This window comes from Artemia sp. Qi Xiang Cuo, chromosome 5 (genome assembly GCF_049724085.1).
Source record: "Artemia sp. Qi Xiang Cuo chromosome 5, ASM4972408v1, whole genome shotgun sequence".
NCBI classification, from domain to species: domain Eukaryota; kingdom Metazoa; phylum Arthropoda; class Branchiopoda; order Anostraca; family Artemiidae; genus Artemia; species Artemia sp. Qi Xiang Cuo.
The window spans coordinates 57,900,446-57,928,165 of record NC_142798.1 but is presented as its reverse complement, the minus strand read 5'-3'; positions in this window follow the sequence as shown (position 1 = coordinate 57,928,165).

The following is a 27,720-nucleotide window of genomic DNA, read 5'->3' as shown; positions in this document are numbered from 1 at the left end:
ATCAAAAACCCGTTTTCTAGAGTTTCGGTTACCATTGAGCCGGGTCGCTCCTTACTTACAGTTCGTTACCACGAACTGTTTGAAAGTATGGGAAAGTATTATGGGATGGAAACAAAATCAAACAGGAGTGTAGGAAGCAAAATGTCAATGCTGAAAATATGGATGCAGTTACCTATTGGTGCTTGGTTATTTCGAAGAATATATAAGTTTCATCAAGTTTAATCTTACCCAACAAAAGTTAAGCGCCTGATAAAATTTGGCTGATTTTCCAAAAAAGGGGGAAAGACCCCCTAAAAGTTATAGAACCTTAATGAAAATCACACCATCATATTCAGCCTGTCAGAGAACCCTACTGTAGAGGTTTCAAGCTCCTATCTACAAAAATGTGGAATTTTCTATTTTTTGCCAGAAGAAAGATCACGGATGCGTGTTTATTTGTTTGTTTTTTTTTGTTTTTTTTTCTTTTTCCCAGGGGTAATCGTATTGACCCAGTTGTCCTAGAATATCATAGGAGGGCTCATTGGAACGGAAATTGAAAGTTCTAGTGGCTTTTTTAAGTGACCAAAAAAATGGAGGGCAACTAGTTCCCCTCTCATGCTCATTTTTTTCTCAAAGTCACCCAATTAAAATTTTGAGACGGCCATTTTGTTCAGCATAGTCGAAAATCTAATAAATACATTTTTTAGGATGACTTAATCCCCCACAGTTTCCAGGGGAAGGGCTGCAAGTTATGAACTTTGCCCATTGCTTACATATTGTATTGGCTATTGGGAAGTATACAGACGTTTTCAGGAAGGATTTTTTTCTGGTGGATGGGGGGGGGGCTGGAGGAGGGGGTTAATCGGGAGAATCTTTCCGTGGAGGATGTTGCTTTGGGGTAAGGGACATTTCTATGAAGGGGGCGCCGGATTTCCAAGCATCATTTGAAATACGATCAGAAATTAAATAAAAAAAGCAAGTCTTTTCAACTGAAAGTAAGAAGCAACGTTAGAACTTAAAACGAACAGAAATTATTACGTATATGAGGGCGTTCTCCCCCAAGTCAATACCTCGCTCCTTACGCTAGTTTTTTTTTAGTGCTTTCAAAAGAGCTATCTATTCTAATTAAACGGCCTTTGTTATTCAGGGGTTTGTGAATTAATTTTTTTTAACTTTTAACGTAAAGAGTGTGGTATTGACTAAGGGGAGAACCCCCTCATATATGTAATAACATATACGTAATAAAAAAAACAATAAAAAAAACAAGCGATACGGTTCAATAGTAATCGAAACTTTTAAAAACGGGATTTTGATGTCAATAAATGTATCAAAAGAACGAGCTTATAATGCTGATTCTAAATATATAAATTTTATTAAGTTTGTATTACTCATCAAAGGCTACGAGCCTGAGAAAATTTACCCGATTTTTTAAAGAGGGGGGGAAACATCCCCTAAAAGTGAATGAATTTTAATGAAAATCCCATCGTCAGATTCAGCGTATCAGAAAACTCTATTACATAGGTTTCAAGCTCATATCTGCAAAAATCTGCAACTTTGTATTTTTTGCCAGAAAAAAAATATAGAAGTTCGTTACGTAAGTTAATTTGTAAATCACGTCAGAACCAAATTTAGAGACAGCCATTTAGCAAAAGAAAAGTAAAATTTTTATGCAAATTTTGTTTACTTATTCAATGACGGTGAGCCAAAATAAAAGCTGGATTAATTAAAAAACAATCAGAAATTAAATAGAGAAACAAGTTTTTTTAACTGAAAGTAAGGAGCAACATTAAAACTTAAAACGAACAGAAATTATTCCGTATATGAAAGGGGCTGTCCCCTCCTCAACGCCTCGTTCTTTACGCTAAAGTTTGACTCTGTCTCACAACTTTATTTTTTTAAATAATAAAAACTTTAGCGTAAAGAGTGAGGCGTTGAGGAGGGGACGGCCTCTTTCATATACGGAACAATTTCTGTTCGTTTTAAGTTTTAATGTCGCTCCTTACTTTCAGTTTAAAAAACTTGTTTTTTTTAGTTAATGTATGCCAGGGTCGAGATCGGTCTAGGTTTAAGTCTGGCTTGTACAAATGCAAGTTTGGCATGTGCGAGAATGCATTGCGTCTTTACAGTTCGATTGCCAGGAAATTCATGCGAAAACTACATGTTGAAAATAGCGTTATCTTTGGTGGAAGCCGAGAGGCTGCTTATCAGATCGAAATATATAATTAATTGAATTTATTTTCACTGGTATAGGTATTTGTAATTTTTAATTTGCCTTAAGATTCATCAAATCCATAAAGTCACTCTGATCATTTCTAGTGGATTTTTGGAGAAGCCGAGAGGCTCCTTATTGGTATTAAATAAAAAAAACAAGTTTTTTAAACTGAAAGTAAGGAGCGACATTAAAACTTAAAACGAACAGAAATTATTCCGTATATGAAAGGGGCTGTCCCCTCCTCAACGCCTCGCTCTTTACGCTAAAGTTTGACTCTGTCTCACAACTTTATTTTTTAAAACGATAAAAAGTTTGACTTTCTCACAACTCTATTTTTTAAAACAATAAAAAACTTTAGCGTAAAGAGCGAGGCGTTGAGGAGGGGACAGCCCCTTTCATATACGGAATAATTTCTGTTCGTTTTAAGTTTTAATGTCGCTCCTTACTTTCAGTTTAAAAAACTTGTTTTTTTTATTTAATTTCTGATCGTTTTTTAGTTAATGCAGCTTTTATTTGCACAAAAGTTTTACTTTTCTTTTGATAAATGGATGTCTTTACAAATTAACTTACGTAACTAACTTCTATATTCGTATATTTTTCTTCTGGCAAAAAATACAAAGTTGCAGATTTTTGCATATATGAGCTTGAAACCTATGTAATAGGGTTTTCTAATACGCTGAATCTGACGGTGTGATTTTCATTAAAATTCTTTCACTTGTAGGGGATGTTTCCCCCTCTTTAAAAAATCGAGTAAATTTTCTCAGGCTCGTAGCCTTTGATGAGTAATACTAAACTTAATAAAATTTATATATTTAGATTCAGCATTATAAACACATTCTTTTGATACATTTATTGACATCAAAATTCCGTTTTTAAAAGTTTCGATTACTATTGAGCCGTATCGCTTGTTTTTTTATTGTTTTTTTTTATTACATATACGTTATTACTTATATGAAGGGGTTCTCCCCTTAGTCAATACCACGCTCTTTACGTTAAAAGTAAAAAAAAAATTTTATAAACAAACCCCTTAATAAAAATGGCTTTTTAATTATAATATATAGATATTTTTAAAGAAATAAAAAAAAACTGTCGCTTAAAGTGCGTGTTATTGAATTGGGGGAGAACCCCCTCACATACGTTATAATTTCTGTTCGTTTTAAGTTCTAATATTCCTTCTTACATTTCAGTTGAAAAAACTTGTTTTTTTTTATTTAACTTCTGATCGTTTCTTAAATAATGCTTGGAAATCCGGCGCCCCCTTCATAGAAATTTCCCTTACCCCAAATAAACATCCTCCACGGAAATATTCTCCAGAGTAATCCCCTCCTCTTTCCCCCCCCCTCCAGAAAAAATCCTTCCTGAAAATTGTTTTATAATTCCCAATAACCAATAAATAATGCTGGCAAGTCCGGCGCCCCCTTCATGGCAATTTCCTTCCCCCATGAAAACTTCCTTCATGGAAAGATCCTTCCATATAGCCCCCGACCCTCTCCTTCCCCCACCTACCAGAAAAAATCTCCTCTGAAAAAGTCTGTATACTTCCCAATAACCAATACTATATGTTAACATTGAGTAAAGTTCATAACTTTCAGCCCTCCCCCCGGGGACTTTGGGGGATCAAGTCATCCTAAAAGACATATTTATCATATTTTCGACCATGCTCAACAAAATGGCTATCTAAAAATTTTGATCAGATGACTTTGGGAAAAAAATGAGCTTGGGAGGGGGCCTAGTTGCCCTCCATTTTTTTTGGTCACTTAAAAAGGGAAATAGAATTTTTATTTTCCGTTCCAATGAGCCCTCACACTATATTCTAGGACCACTGGGTCTATACGATAGCCCCTGGGAAAAAAAAAACAAAAAAAAAAACAAATAAACACATATCCGTGTTCTTCCTTCTGGCAAAAAATGCAAAATTCAACATTTTTGTATATAGGAGCTTGAAACCTCTACAGTAGGGTTCTCTGATACGCTGAATATGATGGTGTGATTTTCATTGAGATTTTATAACTTTTAGGGGGTCTTTCCCTCTTTTTTCGAAAATCAGCCAAATTTTCTCAGGCGCGTAACTTTTGATGGGTAGCACTAAAATTGATGAAAGTTATATATTTGAAATCAGAATTGAAATCTGATTCTTTTGATATATCTATTGGTATCAAAAACCCGTTTTCTAGAGTTTCGGTTACCATTGAGCCGGGTCGCTCCTTACTTACAGTTCGTTACCACGAACTGTTTGAAAGTATGGGAAAGTATTATGGGATGGAAACAAAATCAAACAGGAGTGTAGGAAGCAAAATGTCAATGCTGAAAATATGGATGCAGTTACCTATTGGTGCTTGGTTATTTCGAAGAATATATAAGTTTCATCAAGTTTAATCTTACCCATCAAAAGTTACGCGCCTGACAAAATTTGGCTGATTTTCGAAAAAAGGGGGAAAGACCCCTTAAAAGTTATAGAACCTTAATGAAAATCACACCATCATATTCAGCGTGTCAGAGAACCCTACTGTAGTGGTTTCAAGCTCCTATCTACAAAAATGTGGAATTTTGCATTTTTTGCCAGAAGAAAGATCACGGATGCGTGTTTCTTTGTTTATTTTTTTTTGTTTTTTTTCTTTTCCCCAGGGATAATCATATTGACCCAGTTGTCCTAGAATATCTTAGGAGGGCTCATTGGAATGGAAATTAAAAGTTCTAGTGCCCTTTTTAAGTGACCAAAAAAAATGGAGGGCAACTAGTTCCCCTCTCATGCTCATTTTTTTCTCAAAGTCACCCAATTAAAATTTTGAGACGGCCATTTTGTTCAGCATAGTCGAAAATCTAATAAATATGTCTTTTAGGATGACTTAATCCCCCACAGTTTCCAGGGGAAGGGCTGCAAGTTATGAACTTTGCCCATTGCTTACATGTTGTATTGGTTATTGGGAAGTATACAGACATTTTCAGGAAGGATTTTTTTCTAGTGGATGGGGGGGGGGGGGCGGGAGGAGGGGGTTACTCGGGAGAATCTTTCCGTGGAGGATGTTGCTTTGGGGTAAGGGACATTTCTATGAAGGGGGCGCCGGATTTCCAAGCATCATTTGAAAAACGATCAGAAATTAAATAAAAAAAAACAAGTCTTTTCAACTGAAAGTAAGAAGCAACGTTAGAACTTAAAACGAACAGAAATTATTACGTATATGAGGGCGTTCTCCCCCAAGTCAATACCTCGCTCTTTACGCTACAGTTTTTTTTTAGTGCTTTCAAAAGAGCTATCTATTCTAATTAAACGGCCTTTGTTATTCTGGGGTTTGTTAATTAATTTTTTTTAACTTTTAACGTAAAGAGCGTGTTATTGACTAAGGGGAGAACCCCCTCATATACGTAATAACATATACGTAATAAAAAAAACAATAAAAAAAACAAGCGATACGGTTCAATAGTAATCGAAACTTTTAAAAACGGGATTTTGATGTCAATAAATGTATCAAAAGAACGAGCTTATAATGCTGATTCTAAATATATAAATTTTATTAAGTTTGTATTACTCATCAAAGGCTACGAGCCTGAGAAAATTTACCTGATTTTTTAAAGAGGGGGAAACATCCCCTACAAGTGAAAGAATTTTAATGAAAATCACACCGTCAGATTCAGCGTATCAGAAGCTCATATCTGCAAAAATCTGCAACTTTGTATTTTTTGCCAGAAGAAAAATATAGAAGTTCGTTACGTAAGTTAATTTGTAAATCACGTCAGAACCAAATTTAGAGACAGCCATTTAGCAAAAGAAAAGTAAAATTTTTATGCAAATTTTGTTTACTTATTCAATGACGGTGAGCCAAAATAAAAGCTGGATTAATTAAAAAACAATCAGAAATTAAATAGAGAAACAAGTTTTTTAAACTGAAAGTAAGGGGCAACATTAAAACTTAAAACGAACAGAAATTTTTCCGTATATGAAAGGGGCCGTCCCCTCCTCAACGCCTCGTTCTTTACGCTAAAGTTTGACTCTGTCTCACAACTTTATTTTTTTAAATAATAAAAACTTTAGCGTAAAGAGTGAGGCGTTGAGGAGGGGACGGCCTCTTTCATATACGGAACAATTTCTGTTCGTTTTAAGTTTTAATGTCGCTCCTTACTTTCAGTTTAAAAAACTTGTTTTTTTTAGTTAATGTATGCCAGGGTCGAGATCGGTCTAGGTTTAAGTCTGGCTTGTACAAATGCAAGTTTGGCATGTGCGAGAATGCATTGCGTCTTTACAGTTCGATTGCCAGGAAATTCATGCGAAAACTACATGTTGAAAATAGCGTTATCTTTGGTGGAAGCCGAGAGGCTGCTTATCAGATCGAAATATATAATTAATTGAATTTATTTTCACTGGTATAGGTATTTGTAATTTTTAATTTGCCTTAAGATTCATCAAATCCATAAAGTCACTCTGATCATTTCTAGTGGATTTTTGGAGAAGCCGAGAGGCTCCTTATTGGTATTAAATAAAAAAAACAAGTTTTTTAAACTGAAAGTAAGGAGCGACATTAAAACTTAAAACGAACAGAAATTATTCCGTATATGAAAGGGGCTGTCCCCTCCTCAACGCCTCGCTCTTTACGCTAAAGTTTGACTCTGTCTCACAACTTTATTTTTTAAAACAATAAAAAGTTTGACTTTCTCACAACTCTATTTTTTTAAACAATAAAAAACTTTAGCGTAAAGAGTGAGGCGTTGAGGAGGGTACAGCCTTTTCATATACGGAATAATTTCTGTTCGTTTTAAGTTTTAATGTCGCTCCTTACTTTCAGTTTAAAAAACTTGTTTTTTTTATTTAATTTCTGATCGTTTTTTAGTTAATGCAGCTTTTATTTGCATAAACGTTTTACTTTTCTTTTGCTAAATGGATGTCTTTACAAATTAACTTACGTAACTAATTCGTATATTTTTCTTCTGGCAAAAAATACAAAGTTGCAGATTTTTGCAGATATGAGCTTGAAACCTATGTAAAAGGGTTTTCTAATACGCTGAATCTGACGGTGTGATTTTCATTAAAATTCTTTCACTTGTAGGGGATGTTTCCCCCCCTCTTTAAAAAATCGAGTAAATTTTCTCAGGCTCGTAGCCTTTGATGAGTAATACTAAACTTAATAAAATTTATATATTTAGAATCAGCATTATAAACACATTCTTTTGATACATTTATTGACATCAAAATTTCGTTTTTAAAAGTTTCGATTACTATTGAGCCGTATCGCTTGTTTTTTTATTGTTTTTTTTTATTACGTATACGTTATTAATTATATGAAGGGGAGTAGAAGTGACCCTAAAGGTACAGAACGAACACCCCTGCTGCCATCTACAATTTAGTCTAATGCTGACGGGACATAATTTATTCAAGGATTATCGATCGATTCTAATGGTGGTCAAGGTCAATCGATCTGTTGTTACTGTTTGGCCACGTGTAATGACATGAGGAGTGATTTACATAATCGATGGGGGACTTATTGATTCACGAGCGTGGGGACTTATGAAACAATATGGTCATAGAGTCCCATAGCGAGAAAGATTACGTAATCGCTCAATGACCTCTTTTTCCAAGAGCGATTTATTTGTTGTTTCTATGTGTAATAGCTCCGGGGCGAAGGTTGCACATGCACATTGAATTCTAACGGGAACAATGTTATTGATCTAGGACTCGAGGGGGAAGTGAATTTCCGAGAACTTGATTGCGTAATCGATCGCGAATGTCATGGTGTCCAGAAATAGTATTTGTTGTTGTTGTAAGTGCACGCTCTCAGCGAAAGTTTTGATCCAGAAATAGTATTTGTTGTTGTTTTGGTCATGTACATGCTCGAGGCGAATGTCATGGTGTCCAGAAATAGTATTTGTTGTTGTTGCTCTCACCAATGTTATGACTTTCCCTGAAACAGTTAGATCATGTGTTTCCTTCTCAGCCAATCAGCGTGTCGGATACATCCTCCTTCTCAGCCAATCAGCGACCTGGTTACATATGATTTCCCCGTTACATAACAATTCACCATTGAGATTTCGTATATAACGGGCATGCAATGTGATTCAATTATCAGACAGTATTTTGACGCTGTTTAAACAACAATGAATAATATTGATGAATTAGAAGCCGTGGCAACTTCAATTTACCATGTAAGTACATTTTTTTATTTTCAAACGAATTTTCCTTGGACATCCTCTAGTATATTCAGCTAAAACGTAAATATATTCCTTTATCCCAAACCCCCCCCCCCCCACATACAATACAAACATCACTTTACAATCTTTATACTCACTAGAAAAACATAAAATATATTCTTTTTACCCTAACCCCCTCCCCCATTGTTTTACAATCAAATTCTCGCAAAAAGAAATAATTTTCTTTTCGTTAAAGTTTGACTTTTCTCTATTGTGATTTAGTGTCTACTGGCTTCTGTCAATTTTTAATGTAAATGCCGTTCTGTTTTGACACAAGGCTCTCCGGTGCGAGGCATATAATTAGCTCTGACCCTTTTTAGAGCATTTCCTGCTCATTAGCAGTTTAGTTTCCAAAGAGTTCACAGATTCAAAAGGACACGACTAAAAACATGTTTTTATTTATTGGATAACTGAAAAAGAATAATAGCTCAGATAAATGCTTCGATGTTTGACTAAATATACAAATTTTCAACGTTTAGTATTAGGAGGGGGGATTTTCTTCAAACAAACTAGACCGGCTTTTGAACGGCTCAGTGAGCTGTAATTCTCAGATTCAAAAGGATGCGATATCTTTCGCTGTGGGGAGGGGTATTTTTCCATGTCTTTTCTCAGGGGTTATTTTCCGTGGGGATTATTTTCCGTGGGCTGTTTTTTCTGAGGGTGGGGTAAATACCAGCTATCGTAAAAGGATATGGAAAGATAAAAAATACCGTTAATACTTTAAATGCATCAAACAAGGCATGCTCAATGCAGATTAAAACCAGAAAAGAACAGAAATGCCTAAAAATAAGAAACTAGGCTGACTTATCTAGGCCGGCTTTGAACGGCTCAGTGAGCTGTAATTCTCAGATTCAAAAGGATGCGAGATCTTTCGCTGTGGGGAGGGGGTATTTTTCCATGTCTTTTCTCTGGGATTATTTTCCTCGGGGTGTTTTTTATGGGGGTAGGGTAAATACCAGCTATCGTAAATGGATAAGGAAACATAAAAAATAACGTTAATACTTTAAATGCATCAAACAAGGCATGCTCAATACAGATTAAAACCAGAAAAGAACAGAAATGCCTAAAAATAAGAAACTAGGCTGACTTATATAGGCCGGCTTTTGAACGGCTCAGTGAGCTGTAATTCTCAGATTCAAAAGGATGAAATATCTTTCGGTGGGGGGAGGGGATATTTTCCCATGTCTTTTCTCAGGGGTTATTTTCCGGAGGGTTATTGTCCGTAGGCGGTTTTTCTGGGGGTATGGTAAATACCAGCTATCGTAAAAGGATATGGAAAGATAAAAAATACCGTTAATACTTTAAATACATCAAACAAGGCATGCTCAATACAGATTAAAACCAGAAAACGAACAGAAATGCCTAAAAATAAGAAACTAGGCTGACTTATATAGCCCGGCTTTTGAATGGTTCAGTGAGCTGTAATTCTCAGATTCAAAAAAAGGATGCAATTAGTATATTTCACGAAATTTTTTACGTTGTGCTTTCTTAGTGATAAACTAAACAAAATTATATGGATGATGGTACTACCGTTCTTTCCGTGAAAAGGGAGAAAATTATTTAGAAACTAATTTGTTCCTTTCTTTTTAAGGCCAATTATGAAGAATATATGGCGCCACCACCCGCTCAGAAGACCAGAGATGACAAGTCGGCCCCATCAGTGCCAACCACAATTCATCCTGGGTTTATGTTAAAGAGAAAGTGAACGGCTTCTTATAATATGGTGAACCATGCTGAATCTATGTAAAATCATGAAATAGCCTGTCCAGTATCGCAAGAATATAGCGACACCGCCCCATACGCCCTCCAGCCTGCACGACATGATCCTTCAGGTATCCAAGTGCATCCGAAGTCAATACATGGCAGTCTTTTTGTATCCTTGTCTGTTCCTTCATTTCTCAGTCCTTTTCAATCCCAGCATAAACATATCTCTTTGAGATATTAAGCCCTCTCCCCAACTATTGTTTTAAATTTATCTCCCTCGGAGATATATAAATGTAATTTTTTGCAATGAAACCACTCTTTTCTCTGCTCCCCCTCCCTCGGAGATATCTAAATGTAATTTTTGCAAAGAAACCGCTCTTTTCTAATCTTTGCTATCGCTTCGATATCTCATAAGCGAATATTTTTAGGTAATTTCTATTAATAATTACTGCCTTTGAAACTCAAAATGCTATTTTTTCTAATCTTTGATATTTTCTCTGTTGCTATTTCTTCGCCGTTATCGCATAAGCGAATATTTTTCATGGGTAATTTCAATTAATGCTCACCATTTGAAACTCAAAATCCCCTATTTTTCACAATTGATTATCACATAGTTTCAAGAGAAGGAACTGAGTGAGATTATTCACATTTATCTATTTGTCACATATGGATCCCGTAATTTGCGCAAGGATATTTTAAAATAACTTTCAATCTTACAAAGCCTTGCCAATATTTTAGTGATGTGAGAAACATTGCTGAATAAGAATTAACGGTTCTCGAATTTAAGTGTACTGTTTCCCAGAGAATACGCTTGGAAACAGAACAGATATGAGATTAAAAATAATCTAGGCTCATTTGGAGTCATAGACAACCTGTACGGGGAGTAGGCGAAACGACTTATGCCACCTAACAATAGGGTTTTTTGGGACATTATGTAAACGGCTGGGGGCCGCGGAGCCCGGAATGCGCCGGTGGGTCCGGGGAGTGTTGTGGGGGTATGGTTAGGGAAGCGCCGGGGGGATGCGCCACGGGTCAGGGAAGTGCCACAGGGATGCACCACGGGCCCGAGAAGCATCGCGGGAAGCGATGCGGGGCCCGAGAAGCACCACAGGCATGCGCTGTGGCTCTAAAAAGCGCCGAAAAAAAAATTTTTAGGGCGGGGGGGGAGTGAGCACTTTTAATAGTGACAAAATAGAAATGAAAAGATAAGTGTTTCTTACTTCAGTGTCTAACCATTTCTCTTCGAAATTTAGCGATTTTAGCTATAACACTTTTCCTAAATTTAGGGGAGGGGGCGTGAAGCCGTGATTTTTGGTGGGGAGGGGGTTAGCACTTTTAATAGTGACAAAATAGAAATGAAATTTAATTTAAACAATTTTTTTTTCAGATATAATAATGTTTGGTGTGATTGACACAGAATATATTGGTCTGACATATTCCGCAACTGGCATTATATTCGAAGCAGCTTTCTTACTCCTAGACAATCAACGACGTGAAATTCATTGCTATAAATGGAACATCAGATACAATATGTATAAGTACGAGAAAAACAGATGGAGTCCAACACTAAATTTTATAAATCGAAATGGCTTTTACGCTAAAACCATACGACCACATAATGAAAATGGCTATGAAATAAAACATGTACAAGAGGAAATTCAGGAAATATGCAGTTTTTTCGGTGTGAAAGCTGTTTATGTTAAGTGAAACATGCCAACTGATAAACTCTTACTAGAAAAATGTGATAAAAACATAGCATTATTCAATTTAGAAGACTTCAAATGTGAGAAATACCTGCATTCAGTCCATGACCCAGAAGATGAAGTTAGATATTTCGCTAAATGGATACCGGATAAGATACCTGGCATGGAAAAATTCATCATATATCCAAAGTCCAAAACATGCTCCTCCTCATATAAAATGGATTAAGCTTCTTTTTTTTTTAAATATGTAATTATTTTTTTTCAATTGTTTTAAATATGTTTAAGCAATAAATATATTAAGCCTCAACCGTTTTTATTATTTAGAATAGTCAATCACCATGAAAATTATAATTCCAGATTCAAAATGCCAGGGAACACACTTTCAAGTTCAGCATGTTGGAGAACCCTAAATAGTAACCCCTAAAAAGGTAAGTTAACCCTAAAAGGTTAAAGAATTTTTCTGAAATTATCTTAAGCCTGAGACGTTTTTATTATTTAGAATATTACTTCGCCACGAAAATTATAATTTAAGATTCAACATGCCAGGGACCACACATTCAAGATCAGCATGTTGGAGAACCCTAAATAGTTATCCATAAAAAGGTAAGTTAACTCTAAAAGGTTAAAGAATTTTTCTGAAATTATCTTAAGCCTGAGACGTTTTTATTCTTTAGAATAGTCCATCGCCACAAAAAGTAGACTTTCAGATTCAACATGCCAGGGTACACACATTCAAGTTCAGCATGTTGGAGAACCCTAAATAGTCACCCCTAAAAAGGTAAGTTAACCCTAAAAGGTTAAAGAATTTTTCTGAAATTATCTTAAGCCTGAGACGTTTTTATTCTTTAGAATATTCCTTACCCACGAAAAATATAATTTAAGATTCAACATGCCAGGGAACACACATTCAAGTTCAACATGTTGGAGAACCCTAAAAAGTCATCCATAAAAAGGTAAGTTAACCCTAAAAGGTTAAAGAATTTTTCTGAAATTATACTTTCAGATCCAGTATGTCAAGGAACACACTTTCAGGTTCAGCATGTAGGAAAACCCTAAATGCACATCCCTAAAAAGGGAAGTTAACCCTAATGGTTAAAGAATTTATCTATTTATGTAGAGTTTCAACTAGCTATGGCTAAGTTTGTTAAAGACAAACTATTTTCTTGCGAAAACACGCAAAATCAGAAAATATGTTCAATTTTCCTTTAGTACCTATGCAATTAGGCTTAAATGAAGATATTTATGCAGAGTTTCAACTAGCTATGGCTAAGTTTGCTAAAGACAAGCTATTTTCTTGTGAAAACACACAAAATCAGAAAAAATGTTCAATGTTCCTTTATTACCTACGCAATTATACTAAAAATGAAGTTATTTAATCAGATTTTCAACTATCTATGGCTAAGTTTTCTAAAGAAAATCTATTTTCGTGCTAAATCAAAACAACTCAAAAAAAAAATTTTCATTTCTCATTTTGTACCTATTAACTCTGACTTAAATTAATTCATATATACAGATTTTAAACTATATATGGCTAAGTTTGATCAAGACAATATATTTTCTTGCTCAAACAAAGACACTAAGATAAAATGTTAAAGGGTAAAATATTAAATATGACAATATACTAAAAATTTATTGTTCACTCAAGATAGTCATACAGCTAATGCGAATTTTGATAAATAAACTCTTTTTTATTGTGAAAACACACAAAATAATAAAAAAATTATAAATGTTCCTTTATTACCTACACAATTACACTAAAAATGAAGATATTTATGCAGAGTTTCAACTAGCTATGGCTAAGTTTGCTAAAGACAAGCTATTTTCTTGCGAAAACACACAAAATCAGAAAAAATGTTCAATGTTCCCTTAGTACCAACTCAATGAGTCTAAAAATGAAGATATTTATGCAGAGTTTCAACTAGCTATGGATAAGTTTGCTGAAGACAAGCTATTTTCTTGCGAAAACACACACACTCAGAAAAAATGTTCAATGTTCCTTTAGTACCTACGCAATTGGACTAAAAATGAAGATATTTATGCATAGTTTCAACTAGCTATGGCTAAGTTTGCTAAAGACAAGATATTTTCTTTCGAAAAAACACAAAATCAGAAAAAAATGTTCAATATTCCTTTAGTACCCTCACAATTAGACTAAAAATGAAGATATTTATGCAGAGTTTGAAATAGCTATGGCTAAGTTTGATAAAGACAAGCTATTTTCTTGAGAAAACACACAAAATCAGAAAAAATGTTCAATGTTCCTTTAGTACCTACGCAATTAGACTAAAAATGAAGATATCTATGCAGAGTTTCAACTAGCTATGGCTATGTTTGCTAAAGACAAGCTATTTTCTTGTAAAAACCCACAAAATCAGAAAAATATTCAATGTTCCTTTAGTACCTACGCAATTAGACTAAAAATGAAGATATCTATACAGAGTTTCAACTAGCTATGGCTAAGTTTGCTAAAGACAAGCTATTTTCTTGCGAAAACACACAAAATCAGAAAAAATGTTCAATGTTCCTTTAGTACCTACACAATTAGGCTTAAATGAAGTTATTTATGCAGAGTTTCAACTAGCTATGGCTAAGTTTGCTAAAGACAAGCTATTTTCTTGCGAAAACACACAAAATCAGAAAAAATATTCAATGTTCCTTTAGTACCTACACATTTAGACTAAAAATGAAGATATCTATGCAGAGTTTCAACTATATATGGATAAGTTTGCTAAAGACAAAATATTTTCTTGCGAAAACACACAAAATCAGGAAAAATGTTCAATGTTCCTTTAGTACCCTCACTATTATAATAAAAATGAAGATATCTATACAGATTTTCATCTAGCTATGGCTATGTTTTATAAAGAAAAGCTATTTTCTGGCGAAAAAAAACAAACTCAGAAAAAATGTTCAATGTTCCTTTAGTACCCTCACAAATAGGTTAAAAATGAAGTTTTTTTTAAATAGTTTCAAATATCTCTTGCCCTTTTTTATAACTAAAAGCTATTTACTTGCTAAAAACCAAAAAAACAAAAAAATGTTCACCGTTAATTTAGGACCTACATACGGAGAATAAAAATGAAGATATATAGTAATAGTATCAACTATATAGTGCTAAGTTTGATAATGAAAATATATTTTCTTATGAAACAAATAACCCAAAGAAAAAATTTTATTTGTTCCTTGCGTAACTAATACAATATACTGAATCTAACATATTTATGAAGATTTTCAACTAGCTATGGCTAAGTTTGCTAAAGACAAGCCCTTTTCTTGTGAAAACACACAAAATCAGAAAAAATGTTCAATGTTCCTGTAGTAACTACGCAATTAGGCTTAAATGAAGATTTTTATGCAGAGTTTCAACTAGCTATGGCTAAGTTTGCTAAAGACAAGCTATTTTCTTGCGAAAACACACAAAATCAGAAAAAAATGTTCAATGTTCCTCTAGTACCTATGCAATTAGGCTGAAATGAAGATATTTATGCAGAGTTTCAACTAGCTATGGCTAAGTTTGCTAAAGACAAGCTATTTTCTTGCGAAAACAAACAAAATCAGAAAAAATATTGTTAGGTTAGGTTAAGTTAGATTAGGTTAGGTTAGCCTACGTACGCGCGCAGATAGGTTAGGTTAGGTTAGGTTGGATTAAGTTAGGTTAAGTTAGGTTAGGTTAGATTAAGTTAGGTTAGGTTAGGTTAGGTTAGGATAGGTTAGATTAAGTTAGGTTAGGTTAGGTTAGCCTACGTACGCGCGCGTACGTAGGCTAACCTAGCCTAACCTAACTTAGCCTAACCTAACCTAATCTAACCTATCCTAACCTAACTTAACCTAACCTAACTTAATCTAACCTAACCTAACTTAACCTAACCTAACTTAATCAAACCTAACCTAACCTATATGCACGCGTACGTATGCTAACCGAACCTAATCTAACTGAACCGAACCTAACAATATTTTGTCTGATTTTGTGTGTTTTTGAAAGAAAATAGCTTGTCTTTGGCAAACTTAGCCATAGATAGTTGAAACTGTGCATAAATATCTTCATTTCAGCCTAAGTGCATAGGTACTAGAGGAACATTGAACATTTTTTTCTGATTTTGTGTGTTTTCGCAAGAAAATAGCTTGTCTTTAGCAAACTTAGCCATAGCTAGTTGAAACTCTGCATAAATTTCTTCATTTAAGCATAATTGATTAGGTTATATAGGTAAATATTACATTTTTTATGATTTTGTGTGTTTTCGCAAGAAAATAGCTTGTCTTTAGCAAACTTAGCAATAGATAGTTGAAACTCTGCATAAATATCTTCATATCAGCCTAATTGAGTAGGTACTAAAGGAACATTGAAGATTTTTTCTGATTTTGTGTGTTTTCGCAAGAAAATAGCTTGTCTTTAGCAAACTTAGCCATAGCTAGTTGAAACTCTGCATAAATAACTTCATTTTTAGCCTAATTGTGTAGGTACTAAAGGAACATTGAACATTTTTTTGATTTTGTGTTTTTTTTCTCAAGAAAATAGCTTGTCTTTATCAAACTTAGTCATAGATAGTAGAAATTATGTTTTGAGAACATCCTATTGACTAAATTAGTGATTGTAATCATGGACCATTGTACATTTTTTTCTGATTTTGTGTGTTTTCGCTAGTAAAAGTATTGTGCGTATCAAACATAGTCATTTATCGGTGAAAATCTGTATAAATAATTTAATTATTATTATATTTGTGAGGGTACTAAAGGAACATTGAACATTTTTTCTGATTTTGTGTGTTTTCACGAGAAAATAGCTTGTCTTTAGCAAACTTAGCCATAGATAGTTGAAACTCTGCTTAAATATCTTCATTTTTAGTCTAATGGCGTTGGTACTAAAGGAAAATTGAACATTTTTTCTGATTTTGTGTGTTTTCGCAAGAAAAAAGCTTGTCTTTAGTAAACTTAGCCATAGCTAGTTGAAACTCTACATACATATCTTCATTTTTAGCCTAATTGTGAGGGTACTAAAGGAACATTGAACATTTTTTCTGATTTTGTGTGTTTTCGCGAGAAAATAGCTTGTCTTTAGCAAACTTAGCCATAGATAGTTGAAACTCTGCATAGATATCTTCATTTTTAGTCTAAATGTGTAGGTACTAAAGGAACATTGAACATTTTTTCTGATTTTGTGTGTTTTCGCAAGAAAATAGCTTGTCTTTGGCAAACTTAGCCATAGCTAGTTGAAACTATGCATAAATAACTTCATTTAAGACTAATTGCGTAGGTACTCAAGGAACATTGAAAAATTTTTCTGATTTTGTGTGTTTTCGCAAGAAAATAGCTTGTCTTTATCAAACTTAGCCAAAGCTAGTTGAAACTATGAATAAATATCTTCATTTTTAGTCTAATTTCATAGGTACTAAAGGAACATTGAACATTTTTATGATTTTGTGGGTTTTCACAAGAAAATAGCTTGTCTTTAGCAAAAATAGCCATAGCTAGTTGAAACTCTGCATAGATATCTTCATTTTTAGTCTAATTGAGTAGGTACTAAAGGAACATTGAACATTTTTTCTGATTTTGCGTGTTTTCACAAGAAAATAGCTTGTCTTTATCAAACTTAGCCATAACTAGTTGAAACTCTTCATAAATATCTTCATTTTTATTCTAATTGTGAATGTACTAATGGAACATTGAACATTTTTTCTGATTAGTTTTTTTTAATAAATAATATAGATTTTATTTAGAAAAATAATAAAAATATATTTTTAAATATTAATAAATATATAAATTTATAGCCTAGTTGATATGGTACTAAATTAAAAATGTAAATTTTTTATGATTGTGTGTGTTTTCGCAAGAAAATAGCTTGTCTTTAGCAAACTTAACCATAGCTAGTTGAAACTCTGAATAAATAACTTCATTATTAGCCTAATTGTGTCGGTACTAAAGGAACATTGAACATTTTACTTCTGATTGTGTGTGTTTTCGCAAGAAAATAGCTTGTCTTTAGCAAACTTAGCCATAGCTAGTTGAAACTCTGCATAAATAACTTCATTTTTAGACTAATTGCGTAGGTACTAAAGTAACATTGAACATTTTTTCTGATTTTGTGTGTTTTCGCGGGAAAATAGCTTGTCTTTAGCAAACTTAGCCATAGCTAGTTGAAACTCTGCATAAATATCTTCATTTTTAGTCTAATTGTGAGGGTACTAAAGGAACATCGAACATTTTTTCTGATTTTTTGTGTTTTCGCAAGAAAATAGCTTGTCTTTAGCAAACTTAGCAATAGATATTTGAAACTCTGCATATATATCTTAATTTATAGAATATTTGCTAAGTTCATAAAGTACCATTTAAAATTTTTTCTGATTTTGTGTGTTTTCACAAGAAAATAGCTTGTCTTTAGCAAACTTAGCCATAGCTAGTTGAAACTCTGCATAAATATCTTCATTTCAGCCTAATTGCGTAGGTACTAAATGAACATTGAACATTTTTTTATGTTTTTGTGTTTTATCGCAAGAAAATAGCTTGTCTTTAGTAAACTTAGCCATAGCTAGTTGAAACTCTGCATAAATATCTTCATTTTTAGACTAATTGAGTAGGGTACTAAAGGAACATTGAACATTTTTTCTGATTTTGTGTGTTTTCGCAAGAAAATACCTTGTCTTTAGCAAACTTAGCCATAGCTAGTTGAAACTCTTCATAAATATCTTCATTCTAGCCAAATTGCGTAGGTACTAAAGGAACATTGAACATTTTTTCTGATTTTGTGTGTTTTCGCAAGAAAATAGTTTGTCTTTAACAAACTTAGCCATAGATAGTTGAAACTCTACATAAATAGAGAAATTCTTTAACCATTTAGGGTTAACTTACCTTTTTAGGGATGAGCATTTAGGGTTCTCCTACATGCTGAACCTGAAAGTGTGTTCCCTGACATACTGGATCTGAAAGTGTAATTTCAGAAAAATTCTTTAACCTTTTACTGTTAACTTACCTTTTTATGGATGACTATTTAGGGTTCTCCAACATGTTGAACTTGAAAGTGTGTTCCCTGGCATGTTGAATTTTAAAGTCTAATTTTCGTGGCGATGGACTATTCTAAAGAATAAAAACGTCTCAGTCTTAAGATAATTTCAGAAAAATTCTTTAACCTTTTAAGGGTTAACTTACCTTTTTAAGGGTTACTATTTATGGTTCTCCATTTTGCTTAACTTTAATGTGTGGTCCGGGAAATTTTGAATTTTAATGTATAATTTTCGGGGCGAAGTAGTATTATGAATAATAAAAAAGTCACATGCTAAAGATAATATCAGAAAAATTAAATAAACGTCTATAGATATATTATCTGTTTAGGGATGACTATTTAGGGTTCTCCAACATGCTGAACTTGAAAGTGTGTTCCCTGGCATGTTGAATCTGAAAGTATAATTTTCTTGGAGAAGGACTATTCTAAAGAATAAAAACGTATCAGGCTTAAGATAATTTCAGAAAAATTCTTTAACCTTTTAGGGTTAACTTACCTTTTTAGGGGTGACTATTTAGGGTTCTCCAACATGCTGAACTTGAAAGTGTGTTCCCTGGTATGTTGAATCTGAAAGTATAATTTTCATGGTGATGGACTATTCTAAAGAATAAAAACGGTTGAGGCTTAAGATATTTATTGCTTAAACATATTTAAAACATTTGAAAAAAAATAATGACATATTTAAAAAAAAAAGAAGCTAAATCCATTTGATATGAGGAGGAGCAAGTTTAGGACTTTGGATATCTGATGCATTTTTCCATGTCAGGTATCTTTTCCGGTATCCATTGAGCAAAATATCTAACTTCATCTTCTGGGTCATGGACTGAATGCAGGTATTTCTCACATTTGAAGTCTTCTAAATTGAATAATGCTATGTTTTTATCACATTTTTCTAGTAAGAGTTTATCATTTGGCACGTTTCCCTTAACATAAACAGCTTGCACACCGAAAAAACTACATATTTCCTGAATTTCCTCTTGTACATGTTTTATTTCATAGCCATTTTCATTATGTGGTCGTATGGTTTTAGCGTAAAAGCCATTTCGATTTATAAAATTTAGTGTTGGACTCCATCTGTTTTTCTCGTACTTATACATATTGTATCTGATGTTCCATTTATAGCAATGAATTTCACGTCGTTGATTGTGTAGGAGTAAGAAAGCTGCTTCGAATATAATGCCAGTTGCGGAATATTTCAGACCAATATATTCTGTGTCAATCACACCAAACATTATTATATCTGAAAAAAAAAGTGTTTAAATTAAATTTCATTTCTATTTTGTCACTATTAAAAGTGCTAACCCCGTCCCCAACAAACATCATGGATTCACGCCCCCTCCCCTAAATTTAGTAAAAGTGTTATAGCTAAAATCTCTAAATTTCGAAGATAAAAGGTTATAGACTGAAGTATTACCCCTTTATCGTTTCAGGTCAATTTTGTCACTCTTCAATTTGTCAGCTCCCCCCCCCCCCTAAAATTTTTTTTTTGGCGCTTTTCGGAACCACAACGCATCCCTGTGGCGCTTCTCGGGGCCCGCATCGCTTCCCGCGATGCGTTTCGAGCCCGTGGCGCATCCCGGTGGCCCATCCCAGACCCGTGGCGCCCCCCCCCGGCCCGTCCCTAACCGTGCCCCCACAGCACTCCCCGGCCCCATCGGCGCCGTCCGGGCTCCGCGGCTCCCAGCCGTTTACCTACAGCCCCAAAAAACCGTAGTGTTAGGCGGCATAAGTCGTTTCACCTACTCCCCGTACAGATTGTCTATGACTCCAAAAGAGCCTAGATTATTTTTAATATCATGTCTGTTCTGTTTCCAAGCGTATTCTCTGGGAAACAGTACAATTAAATTCGAGAACCGTTAATTCTTATTCAACAATGTTTCCACATCACTAAAATATTGGCAAGGCTTTGTAAGATTGAAAGTTATTTTAAAATACCCTTGCGCAAATTAGGGGATCCATATGTAACAAATAGATAAATGTGAATAATCTCACTCAGTTCCTTCTCTTGAAACTATGTGATAATCAATTGTGAAAAATAGGGGATTTTGAGTTTCAAATGGTGAGCATTAATTGAAATTACCCATGAAAATATTCGCTTATGCGATAACAGCGAAGAAATAGCAACAGAGAAAATAGTAAAGATTAGTAAAAATAGCATTTTGAGTTTCAAATGCAGTGGTTATTAATAGAAATTACCTACACATACTCGTTTATCAGATATTGAAGAGATAGCACTGATTAGAAAAGAGTGATTTCAATGCAAATATTACATTTCGAGATCGCCGAGGGAGGGGGGAGCAGAGACAAGTGTGGTGTCTTTGTAAAAATTACATTTATATATCACTGAGGGCGATAAATTTAAAACATTGGGTGGGGTGAGGGGTTAATATCTCACAGAGATAAGTTTATGTTGGGATTGAAAAGGACTGAAAAATGAATAAATAGAAAGGTAGGAAAAAATACTTACATTTGCATATCCCGGCTGCACTTGGGCACCCGAAGGACCAGGTAGTGCATGCTGGAGGGTGGACGGGGTGACGTCGCTATGTTCTTGTGCGACTGGGCCGGCTATTTCATGATCTTGCATAGCTTCGGCAGGGTTCACCATATTATAAGAAGCCATCCACTCTCTCTTTAACTTAAACCCAGGCTGCATTGGGGCTGGCACTGATGGGGCTGTCTTGTCATCTCTGGCTTTCTTAGCGGGCGGCGGTGCCATACATTCTTCATAATTGGCCTTAAAAAGAAGAGAAAAATTAGTATCAAAATAATTTGCCCCCTTTTTACGGAAAGAAAGTTAGTACCATCATCCATATAATTTTGTTTAGTTTATCACTAAGAAAGCACAACGTAAAAAATTTCGTGAAATATACTAATTGCATCCTTTTTTTGAATCTGAGAATTACAACTCACTGAACCATTCAAAAGCCGACATATATAAGTCAGCCTAGTTTCTTATTTTTAGGCGTTTCTGTTCTTTTCTGGTTTTAATCTGTATTGCGCATGCCTTGTTTGACGCATTTAAAGTATTAACACTATTTTTATCTTTCCATATCCTTTTACGATAGCTGGTATTTACCCTACCCCCAGAAAAAACAGCCCACGGAAAATAACCCCCACGGAAAATAACCACTGAGAAAAGACATGGAAAAATACCCCCCCCCACAGCGAAAGATATTGCATCCTTTTGAATCTGAGAATTACAGCTCACTGAGCCGTTCAAAAGCCGGCCTATATAAGTCAGCCTAGTTTCTTATTTTTAGGCATTTCTGTTCTTTTCTTGTTTTAAGCTGTATTGAGCATGTATTGTTTGACGCATTTAAAGTATTAACGATATTTTTTATCTTTCCTTATCCTTTTACGAGAGCTGGTATTTACCCTACCCCCAGAAAAAACACCCCTAGGAAAATAAACCCTGAGAAAAGACAAGGAAAAATACCCCCTCCCCACAGCGAATGATATCGCATCCTTTTGAATCTGAGAATTACAGCTCACTGAGCCGTTCAAAGCCGGCCTATATAAGTCAGCCTAGTTTCTTATTTTTAGGCATTTCTGTTCTTTTCTGGTTTTAATCTGTATTGATGTCTTGTTTGACGCATTTAAAGTATTAACGCTATTTTTTATCTTTCCATATCCTTTTACGATAGCTGGTATTTACCCTACCCCCAGAAAAAACACCCCGAGGAAAATAATCCCTGAGAAAAGACATGGAAAAATACCCCCTCCCCCCAGCGAAAGATATCGCATCCTTTTGAATCTGAGAATTACAGCTCACTGAGCCGTTCAAAAGCCGGGCTATATAAGTCAGCCTAGTTTCTTATTTTTAGGTATTTCTGGTCTTTTCTGGTTTTAATCTGTATTGAGAATGCCTTGTGTGATGCATTTAAAGTATTAACGCTATTTTTTATCTTTCCATGTCCTTTTACGATAGCTGGTATTTACCCTACCCCCAGAAAAAACAGCCCACGGAAAATAAACCCCACGGAAAATAACCCCTGAGACAAGACCTGGAAAAATACCCCCGCCCCACAGCGAAAGATATCGCATCCTTTTGAATCTGAGAATTACAGCTCACTGAGCCGTTCAAAAGCCGGTCTAGTTCGTTTGAAGAAAATCCCCCCTCCTAATACTAAACGTTGAAAATGTGTATATTTAGTCAAAAATCGAAGCATTGATCTGAGCTATGATTCTTTTTCAGTTATCCAATAAATAAAAACATGTTTTTAGTCGTGTCCTTTTGAATCTGTGAAATCTTTGGAAACTAAACTGCTAATGAGCAGGAAATGCTCTAAAAAGGGTCAGAGCTAATTATATGCCTCGCACCGGAGAGCCTTGTGTCAAAACAGAACGGCATTTACGTTAAAAATTGACAGAAGTCAGTAGACACTAAATCACAATAGAGAAAAGTCAAACTTTAACGAAAAGAAAATTATTTCTTTTTGCGAGAATTTGATTGTAAAACAATGGGGGATGGGGTCAGGGTAAAAAGAATATATTTTATGTTTTCCTAGTGAGTATAAAGATTGTAAAGTGATGTTTGTATTGTATGTGGGGGGGGGGGGGTTGGGGTAAAGGAATATATTTACGTTTTAGCTGAATATACTGGAGGATGTCCAAGGAAAATTCGTTTGAAAATAAAAAAAATGTACTTACATGGTAAATTGAAGTTGCCACGGCTTCTAATTCATCAATATTATTCATTGTTGTTTAAACAGCGTCAAAATACTTTCTGATAATTGAATCACATTGCATGCCCGTTATATACGAAATCTCAAGGTTGAATTGTTATGCAACGGGGAAATCATATGTAACCAGCCCTCTGATTAGCTGAGAAGGAGAATGTATCCAACTCGCTGATTGGCTGAGAAGGACACACGTGATCTAACTGTTTCCGGGAAAGTCATAACATTGGTGAGAGCAACAAAAACAAATACTATTTCTGGACACCATGACATTCGCCTCGAGCATGTACATGACCAAAACAACAACAAATACTATTTCTGGATCATAACATTCGCTGAGAGCGTGCACTTACAACAACAACAAATACTATTTCTGGACACTATGACATTCGCGATCGATTATGCAATCAAGTTCTCGGAAATTCACTTCCCCCTAGAGTCCTAGATCAATAACATTGTTCCCGTTAGAATTCAATGTGCATGTGCAACCTTCGCCCCGGAGTTATTGCGCATAGAAACAACAAATAAATCGATCTTGGAAAAAGAGGTCATTGAGCGATTACGTAATCTTTCTCGCTATGGGACTCTATGACCATATTGTTTCATAATTCCCCACGCTCGTGAATCAATAATTCCTCCATCGATTATGTAAATCACCCCTCATGCCATTACACGTGGCCAAACAACAACAACAGATCGATTGACCTTGACTCCCATTAGACTCGATCGATAATCCTTGAATAAATTATGTCCCGTCAGCATTAGACTAAATTGTAGATGGCAGCAGAGGTGCTTGTTCTGTACCTTTAGGGTCACTTCTACTACTAAGGGGTTCTCCCCTTAGTCAATACCACGCTCTTTACGTTAAAAGTTAAAAAAAATTTTGATTCACAAACCCCTGAATCACAAAGGCCGTTTAATTAGAATAGATAGCTCTTTTGAAAGCACTAAAAAAAAACTGTAGCGTAAAGAGCGAGGTATTGACTTGGGGGAGAAACCCCTCACATACGTTTAATTTCTGTTCGTTTTATGTTCTAATATTACTTCTTACATTTCAGTTGAAAAAACTTGTTTTTTTTTATTTAATTTCTGATCGTTTCTTAAATAATGATTGGAAATCTGGCACCCCCTTCATAGAAATTTCCCTTACCCCAAAGAACCATCCTCCACGGCACTCTTCTCCCGAGTAACCCCCTCCGCGCGGCCCCCCCCTCCAGAATAAATCCTTCCTGAAAATGGTTGTATACTTCCCAATAACCAATAAATAATGCTGGCAAGTCCGGCGCCCCCTTCATGGCAATTTACCTTCCCCCATGAAAACGTCCTTCATGGAAAGATCCTTCCATATAGCCCCCGACCCTCTCCTTCCCCCACCTACCAGAAAAAATCTCCTCTGAAAAAGTCTGTATACTTCCCAATAACCAATACTATATGTTAACATTGAGTAAAGTTCATAACTTTCAGCCCTCCCCCCGGGGACTTTGGGGGATCAAGTCATCCTAAAAGACAAATTTATCATATTTTCGACCATGCTCAACAAAATGGCTATCTAAAAATTTTGATTAGATGGCTTAGGGAAAAAATGAGCTTGGGAGGGGGCTGTGCTGCCATCCATTTTTTTTGGTCAATTAAAAAGGGACATGGTAATTATTTTTTCCGTTCCAATTCGCCCTCTCCCGAAAGTAAAGGGTCCCGTGGTCGTAACGATCCATACGGGGAAAATAAAAAAAAAAAAAAAAAAAACAAACACGCATCCGGTTTCATTCTACGTTACGACAAATGAGAAATAACACATTTTGTTGTATTGAGCTTTAACAATAACCCTTAATGCTATATTATACGATGAATATTATGTTGTAATTTTAATTTAGGGTCTATAGCTTTTAGGGGGTCTTTTCCCCTTTTTTCCAAAATAAGCCAAATTTTCTCAGGCGCGTAACTTTTTATGGGTGTGACTAAACTTGATGAAAGTTATATATTTGAAATCAGCATTGAAATCTGATTCTTTTTATATATCTATTGGTATCAAAAACCCGTTTTCTAGAGTTTCGGTTACCATTGAGCCGGGTCGCTCCTTACTTACAGTTCGTTACCACGAACTGTTTGATTGAAATATATAGATGATATTAGTTTTATTGATATAATTATTTATAATTTTTAATTTGCTTAATTTTATCAAATCCAAATAGGCTAGTCACTCTGATCATTTTTAGAGGAATCTTGTCACAGACAGTGTTCTATCAGAAAACCATACAAAGTTTATTATCCCTCCTTACAATCAAGAGTGTAGACAGCATGTATCATTTAGATGTATCCATGATTAAACACACAAGTAGGTTGGAGGTGGAAAATCTACCTGCAGATCCATCATGGCAGCAATGCTGATCTGAAGTAACAAGGGAAACAACTTTGTTACAAGAATCCTGCAGAGACGTCATGGCAGCAATGCTGATCTGAAGTAACAAAGGGAACAACTTTTTTGCAAGAATACTGCAGAGACGTCATGGCAGCCATGCTGATTTGAAGTAACAAAGATAACAACTTTGTTACAAGAATCCTGCAGAGATGTCATGGCAGCAATGCTGATCTGAAGGAACAAAGGGAACAACTTTGTTACAAGATGCAAAAAATGTCTGAAAAATTTATAAGTTTTTAATTCTAGTTGTTTAATTGATCTGCACAGTCTTTGCAACCTTTTACCTAAAACAAATTAACTGAACTAAAAAATCCCCTAAATCTCCCTTCATCTAACCTCACTCTCTTTGGAGGACTTTTAAGAAGCATTAAATTTTTCTTGAAATTGATAATCAATCTGGTATAAGCAATAAATAGAATGGAAGTCGTGACTATCATAAGATCTCCAGAGACAAAAAGTTACATTAACAAATGAAATTCTGTTCCACTTAATGAGAAATGAGCTACTATTACCGTTCAATGTAATCAGACACCATCTTTCTAATTAGTTAAGATGTTCTATCTTATTTGGTCTTTTGAATTAAAGAAAGAAGATGCTATGAGACTATTCATTCTATAGGTTAAATCTTGCCTAAAAATAGCTGAAGAATTATGTTATTAACACGCATAGACATACATTTATGTGCACGCAAGAACGTATCCAGGATTTTTTCAGGGGGGGGGGGGGTACGAAAAACTTTAAAAAACACATCAACATTTTTTTTATATATAATTTTGTTACGTTTTTCCGAGTCCAACAAACATTTCGGGGGGGGGGGGTCAAACCCCCTACCCGATTGATGCGGTTTTGTGTACACATGCAGGGTACTTATGAGGCGTATAATATGCCACCTTCATTTCCATCATCTCATAACTAAAAAACAAATTACAAAGATTCAATTAACTTACACTAGTATGATTAATACGATACGATGAAAACTGATTGACTTACACTGTATGATTGATTAACTTACACTGTATGATTAATACGATACGATGAAAGTTTTTACGATGAAAACTTTAGATATTCCAGAAAGAATTATCCCCCCCCCCCCAATGTGTAGGCTATACTTCTGATCCCATCTAACCTTATTAGCCTACTCGTAAATCAAACAGTTCGTGGTAAGGAAATATCAAACAAATAAAATGTGCGTTGGTAAATAAAGAAGAAACTTGTGATACCAGAAATACCTAATGCGAATTAAATTAAAATCACGTTCGCGAAAGAAAGTGTAAAGCTCACATACAAGAAATATACTATGATTACAAATCGTCGAATAGAATTTCGTAGATTCTCAAGACCACGCCAATTATGAAGACCACGGTTTGTGATAATGTTGGCGTAACCGGCATGGCGTAATAGCCAACACGGATTTTTGTCGTAAAGCTGAAACGGAATCAAAGTCACTTTCGATTAGCAAAACGAGGAATAACAAAGAGATGGCGATGTAATCTGCACAAACATCTACGTTTAGCCATATATAGCGACAAACCAGTGCAACAGCTTAAGATAGAGAACTGTAAGTAAGTAGCGACTCGTGCTAATAGCAACCGAGACTCTAAAAAAAGATGTTTTGATGACAATACATTCATCAAAAGAATTGGTTATTTTATGATCATTCTAAATATTTGAAAATCATTAAGTTTAAATTTACTCGTCCAGAATTCTAAATCGGAAAAATTTGTCTGATTTTTGAGAAAGTGAGAAATATCCTTCAAAAGAAAACTGATCCTGATGAAAGTTACACCATGAGATTCGTTGTGTATGAGAGCCTCATTGTCGTGGAAAATTTTTCGATGGGAATTTTCTACGGG